Below are 7,068 nucleotides of genomic sequence, written 5' to 3' on the forward strand. Positions count from 1 at the left end.
TATCTGCTACACTTGTTTTTAAAAGCTGGAATAACTGTTTCTTTGCAATTCTCCAATCTAAAATTGAACCCAGTAGAAACTTTTGGTATTCCTTAGACATTCGTTAAAGGACACACAGATCGCATCTATCCACAATGATGTGATGGTATCACTACAGCAGCTGTGGTGCAGGCTGGGGTTAAGAGACCCCATTATGTGACTTTAAAGCAGCTTTGCATGGCTGAAGTTTGGCATCTAAAGGATCATCACATCTCCTGTCATAAGGAGAGAATACATTTTAAACATCTAATCCCTCGGTATGTTCTCAGCAAAACAAACATTACTTTCAACAAATTCTAGGCACCCTTCACTGATTTGCTACAAAGATCATCCCAGATACAGGTTTATGAGTATCGTTTGCCCTTACCTGTAGAAATTGAGAGTTTTATCTCTTTTGCCAGAATTTCCTATGTAAATAAATGACTGCCTTGTATTCACTTTTACATCAAAATTCAAACTTCACATTCTTCAGGTGAAGTTAGTGCAATACCTTTCACAAATCATTATCAAAGATACCTAATTCAAGTTATCTTGATTTTTTGTGGGGTTGTTTTTAAGAATTATTTCTGGGGAGTATGATGGCATTACCTTCAATATGAAGACCTTACATAATGAGAAAACTTTCCTCCAACTGCCATTTCAAAAAATCTTTGTTATTTGCTCAGATGTGGCTGTAGCTGTATGGAGAACTTATCTTTTATCACACACAAATGAAGTGTTCTATTGAGAAATAGAAAATAAAAAACATGAAGTCTCCTCTATTTGTCTTACCAGTAAGGTAAGATGCAAATCACTGCATGAAAGGACAAATTCATCCTAGAGCTCTCGCTGTAGCTTTGTTTTTTCAGTTCTGTTTCACAAAGATTTTGAAACTATTTTATCCATCCTGTATAATCTGTGAAACATAACTCCTTCCCCAAAATAATACTATTCTAGAACAGGCTCTTTGTGGGTGAAAAAAAAATATTCAGGAAACCTTGAAAGATGATCTAAGTGGCTAGCACACCGCAAATGGGAGGCAGGGTCGCACTAAGAAGTATCAAAGCATTACTTACTGAACTGTATTTAGCCTTGAAAGAGCAATCTTCTGTATACAAAAGAATCTCAGAAGTTAAAGCCATTCAGCAGACAAAATCGTTTTTCCTAGATCTCTGAACACATCGAGTAACTTTCCCCTTCTATTGTCTTCATAAAACTATTATTCTCCCGTTCAAATCTGACAAGATAAACCAACTGATAAGAGGCAGCCCTGAAAGAGAGCCTCTTTGTCTGCAGGAAAGTTATAGCAGTGCAGGAACAGTCTACAGGGATTGTAACTTAGGGAAACATAAACCTTGGTAAACCACAGAGCGCTACACCCTCAAAATGCAATTCTCTAAGCCTTGGATTTCATGTTGTGATCGGGTTGCGTGCTACAGAGAAGAGACTAGCAAGCCAGGCAGCAGATACAACACAGAGTTTAGAGCACTGAAAAAAAGGAGAAAGAAAAACATCTTTTTCCAAGGAGAAGAAGAGAGTAGGGGAGAAAAAAGGAAAAAAAAAAAATCAGTCACGTTCAACAATAATTAAACTTTGGGGTGCACACAAAACTTGAACAGAATAGAAAGTTCACGTTTTTTGCCCTTTGTCTTCTCCGCCCCAAGAAGATCATTCCTGAACTTCAGTCTGTTGCCCACAATTTAAAGTGGCAGTCCTGGATCTGGAAGTAGCTGGCATTACACTGTTATCAGCAATGCCCTGGACTACTGGCACTGTTCCTTATCTTGGAATCCAATTCATAATTTCCTATTTGGTTTCCAAATCCCCCCCAGACAGGTTCTGCCTTACCTCCTGCTCTCCACCACTGACAAACCTGCCCACGCACACCTCTCCTCCCTATCCTGACTTCTCACCACGTCTCATTGCTGGGGAATTCCTCCTTCACCCCAGCACCAGTATCAGGCCAAACATACTAACCTCCGAGTCACTTCTCTTCCAGCTGCTACAGATGATCAACGCTTCCCATGAGAAGTATTCATGATAAAGCAGAGGACACTACATAAAGAGTGCTTTGTGCTCAACTTTATTAATCACAAAGCAAGGATGAACTACAGCTGCTGAAAGATGCAATCCAGTTGCATGAAGCTTGATTACCTTGCTCCTTAAATAGCCACAATTCTTCCCGTATCAGGCAAAAGCCATTTGGGCAGAGATGACGGAAACTGCTAGATTGAAACCAGCAAAGCACAAGACGAAAAGTACTAGTATGGCCATTAAAATGGAGCTACACTCCACAAGCTCTTGGAAACATTAAATAGAATAAAAAGTTGAAGCAGAAATCCAGTTCTTCTAGGACAGGCAGTACTTCATCCAGAGCTGAAATATTAAATGCAGGTTTCCTGATAAAGTAATCAAGAAATGGCAAAAATTGTGAGAAGTATGCACTGAAATCTAAGTTTCTTCCTCAGAATGAGGGCTAACATGTGAGCAAATTACTGGCAGTAAAGGTTAATTGCTTTGGTTTTTTTCCAAGAAAGTGAAAGAAGGCTATATTGACAGAGATTACCACTTGCCATGTTTTTCATGGGAAATTTGGCATCTGCTTTAATAATATATAATTATTTCACTTCAACATCCTCAATTATTAATATTTATACTTGTAATGAAGATGGATTTGGACTGTAAGCTATGATGACAGTTCACCAGCTTTCACAAGCTATGCTGAGCACAGCACTACTCTGCAACATAGCTTCTTAATTTTGGTATCAGTGTAATACACTGCTTTAGCTGAAGGTAAAGATTAAAAGGGGACTCCTCCTATTTTAAGAGAGGCTGCAAACAAAATGTTTTATTTGCTAATACAAGTGCAGAGAAAATAAGCTATTGCCATACCCAGAATGCAAAGCCTGACCACGTAGACGCAAAAGACTAATAATGCAAGACCAGCACTCCCATAAAGGCTCTCGGGATAGAAAAAATAGTTCTAATTTCTCTGGTGTTAAAATTGCACAGCTGAAGACTACCTCAGGTGGAACATGCTGTCCCTAGCAAGACTTGAGATGTGGCCACTTCGTTTATACAGGAAGTTAAATTTAAGTTATATTTCAGTTATCTTTACCTCATTATGAAGCTAGCTAACCTATGACTTCATAGTTACTTCTTATCTTCATGAACAGCAACACTGAAGAGTCAACAGTGTATACAGCACTGACTTAAAAAATATTAAAACATTTAAAGTGAGGAGTTTAGCTTGTTTTGGTTTAGGTTTTTTGTTTTTATTTTGTTTTTAAAGAAAAAGAAGCCTTTTGCATTAAAAAGCAGTTTGGCAAGTATTTCCAAGCTCTCCAGAATCCAGGCAAGTTCTGTGGTACATTAACTCAAATGAATGCAAAAACCAGCTGCCATGAAGAGATGATGCATACTGATACTGCAGCAGCTTCCTTGTCAAAAGAAGCCTTTAACCTTGTATTTGATGAAGCATCTCCTGACCTAGAAAGTCAAAGTAACACATGGCCTGCAGCCAGTTGTAGTTCCACACCTAGATCGCTTTATAAAAGAAAATGAAATCAACCAAGAATATTCCTCTCTATATATTATTTGTTGCTGCCCTGTTCTACCCTATAGCTAAGAGAGACTGAAGAGTAAGGAAGCAAAGGTTTACAATTTTGAAAGATATTTCCTAGACTGAAGTAGGTAAATTCTCAAGGTGCTACAATCATTGAGAGAAATATGCAAACCATCTGAATGCAAGTGAAATATACCATCAGTAACACTCAGAATTTTCTTTTGTTTCTTTTAACGGCTTTCGATGCTCCACTGGGATTTAAATTTTAACTGTTGTAACGTAGGGATTCAGGTTTTACTCTTGTATTTAAGGTTTAGTCAACTTAAACGAGGCCAGTTTTAGTCTGAAGAAATGAGAGCACTATCAAAACATAATGAACGTGACACACCAAGATGAAGTACACAGCTGCTGGCAGCCCTAGTTTGGCACATTTTGTCCCGAATCTTTGCAACACTACAGTAAGCGTTTCAGTTTTGGCTACTGGCCAGGTATGCATGGACAGTAAGCTAAGGGTCCTCTCTAGGTACTCACGCATTTGTGTCCAATACCTTTTTCCCTGCCATTACTACCACCTACCAGCATGCCACCATGCCACCAGAACTTCATCTTTCCGCAACTATAGAGAAGAGGAGACACCAGTCTTTTCCTTCATCTTTCTAAAACAACCTACAAGGAAATAAAATTTAAAATGCAACCAACTGGACACACAATCACTCTCTGCATGGACTGCCCGAAGGGTTCAAACGCATGCAAGAAGGCATCATTGCAAAAATATCTGCCAAGAAAAATCACAGAATTGCAAAAATATCTGCCAAATCTCTGCTGTTCAGACCTGAGGAAGACTGTCAAAGACAGACTTCTTACACTGTAGAAGGCCTCTCAGTCTCCATCCCTCCAGTGTATTACAAAACAAATAAACAGGTTCTTCATTAAGCCTTCTCAACTGCACTTGCTAACTAGATATGTGTTCAGTGTATTCAACTCCAGTGATTGCTCTCACTTTTACTCTAAGCAATTTTGATCCATAATTTTTCTTCTTCTCACACAGGAGAAAATCAGTAGTTTCAAGAAATCTGAATCTCTTCTACAGAAGTAAAATTGTGTACTTCTATCTGTTCTGTTCCTTCCTAAAACAACTAATTCAATTTTAACTCGTTATAGAGATAAATATTTAATTATGTAACATAAAAAAGAGTATTAAGCTAACTAATAACTCCATAGTTGTACAATATTCATAAAATAGCTGCATACAAGAAAAAGTCTGTAATGCACACAAAGTGGGCAGGCAGCAGAGAGCAGACAAAAAGAACACTCAGGATCATAAACCAGCCCACTGCGCAATTCTGCTTCATTATCCACAAAATGGAGGTTTTGCATCTTCATATCATACAACCTGTTGAGAACACACTGATGAGATCATTTAAATCCCACTGCTTCTTGAATTTCTTTTTAAATCTTATTTGTGTTCTGGGAAAGGACATAAACCAAGTTACTAGGTGAACAGCACGTTTGCTACCATACTGAGATATATAACTAAATTCCTCAATGCACAAGTATTACTCTTTCAAAATAGGTAAGTAGGAAGCTAGTACCATAAGTAGAGGAAAAATGCACAGGGCTGGCCTAAATTATGTCTAAGTATGATTATCTTTATTCTACATAATTCAGGAGATGCAAAAAAAGACAGAAACACCTCACTGGAAAAAAAAAATAATAATCAGGAGCCACAGTGATGGGTGTATAATATTTTAAAAGTTCTATCTTAAAAAAAGTATCATACATCACACCTGTGAAGATCAAAGTGTCAATAGTTTGGAGATGTCAACCAAATGAAGTAGTGCCTTGACTTGCATAGTAGATAACCCTGCAGAAACCATTTGCATTAGACAAGCAATACCCTATCTACCGGAGCACTGCCTGTCAAGGCTGCAGCACAGACAGGAGGTTTAAAAACACAGGTCTCACTGTGCTCTTGGCCATCCCCAGCAGTTTGGCATTAACACAGATCACTCCAGATTTTGACTCTAGACTACAACCTCCCAGTGCATCTCCTGGGATAAGAGGATACAGCCTGATACTTCTTATCATGTTGCGGTGGTCAGACTGGGGGCAGGATGTTTCTCACTCTGACCCCTTGCTTGTTGTTAACAGCTTGGGAGAAACGGGGGCAGTGTGGGGAGCAGAGGGAGGTGAGTCAGGGCTGCTGGACGCCGTTCACTGCTTCTGCTCCCTCCCGAGCCTCCACTCCACCTCTGGCTGGAGTGCTCTCTGCCAGGCTGTAGTGTAGACACTGTCACAGGTGGTGCTTGCCACTGGCTCTGTCCCCAGTTCAGGAGTGAGGCTGGTGCCCCGTGGCTGCTGCTGCTCACAACACCAAGAAGTCAGACTCAGGCGAGGAGGTAGCTGGGGGATCTCCTCCTCACCCTTCCCCCCCCAGCTGAAGTTAAGGTATAGAGCATGAGCCTTTTCCACACTTACACTGAACAGGGCAGCCCATCTACTGGCAATTTTTACCCAGTCTGGCCCTTCAAAAAAAACCAAACAAAACCAATAAACAAACAGGTCCTGTTCCAGCCGTATTTCCTTTGAACAACATCCATCCAGACTCAAGAACTAACCACAGCAAATTCCCCAGGCCATTTCAGTACTGCAAGGGAGCCAAGCATATACCGTGAGCTTTCTGTAACTCTCATTGAAACTGAAGCCAGTATAGTTCAGAATTAAGATAAAACATAGGAGTGTCTCCAAACTACAGACAGAAGACCTGTTTATCCAGATACCTACCACAGTGAAACCCTGTCGACCTTCTCCCCAGCTTTCTCATTCTGTTTTCCACTTAGACCTACCACCTCTTGGCTTTCTTTGCTTTTTCCTTGCTGGTGGTTGTTCCCAACAACAACAGCTCTGAGCACCACTGTTCATAACTCACCATATATCATGGAATTAGTGGGCCAGAATGATAAGCCAGACAGACCTTCTCATAGTGTTGAAAGCATTCCCCAAACAGCATGGAGAGTAGCTTTAGGGAGTGCTTCTCTTGGCCAAAAGAGTGTGCATGGTGTCAATACTCAATAAAGTCTCAAAGGGTTAAAGTCTGCCATGGTCTGAAATTATCACGTGGTTATACATGCGGCCAGCCTAGAAAGTCTGGTGCCTCAGTAGAGGTCTAGGAGACACCCCAGAAACCACTGATCCATTTCCAGTTGGGGGAAGGCAACAAGAAATGATTTAGTCTGCTCTGCTTCTTGCTAGAGAAGTTGTGCTTCATCTTCTTTTCAACCTCCACAATTTGTTTGTACCTGTCAAAATAATTTATGTTGCCAAGGCCACTTTCACATAAAAAGAATCAGAGGCTTATTAAAACAAAAGTCTGCGCAGTACCCTTTATCACATGAAACACTGTCTGCTCTGCACTGCACTCCAGAGACTCTCCCCATGAGAAAATCCACTAAAAGACAAACTCTTAGAAATATTTTTCCCTACCT

At 40.2% G+C, this 7,068-nt stretch overlaps 1 protein-coding gene across 1 annotated transcript in view; it reads right to left on the reverse strand.

Annotated features, from left to right (window-relative positions):
- The window catches only part of LOC103919776 (microtubule-associated serine/threonine-protein kinase 4-like), a 178,820-nt gene that overhangs the window by 86,443 nt on the left and 85,309 nt on the right, over positions 1-7,068 (reverse strand). The gene's annotated exons all lie outside the window — the stretch shown is intronic.

The sequence above is a fragment of the Pygoscelis adeliae genome, unplaced genomic scaffold (genome assembly GCF_000699105.1).
Source record: "Pygoscelis adeliae isolate BGI_AS28 unplaced genomic scaffold, ASM69910v1 Scaffold26, whole genome shotgun sequence".
Taxonomy (NCBI): Eukaryota; Metazoa; Chordata; class Aves; order Sphenisciformes; family Spheniscidae; genus Pygoscelis; species Pygoscelis adeliae.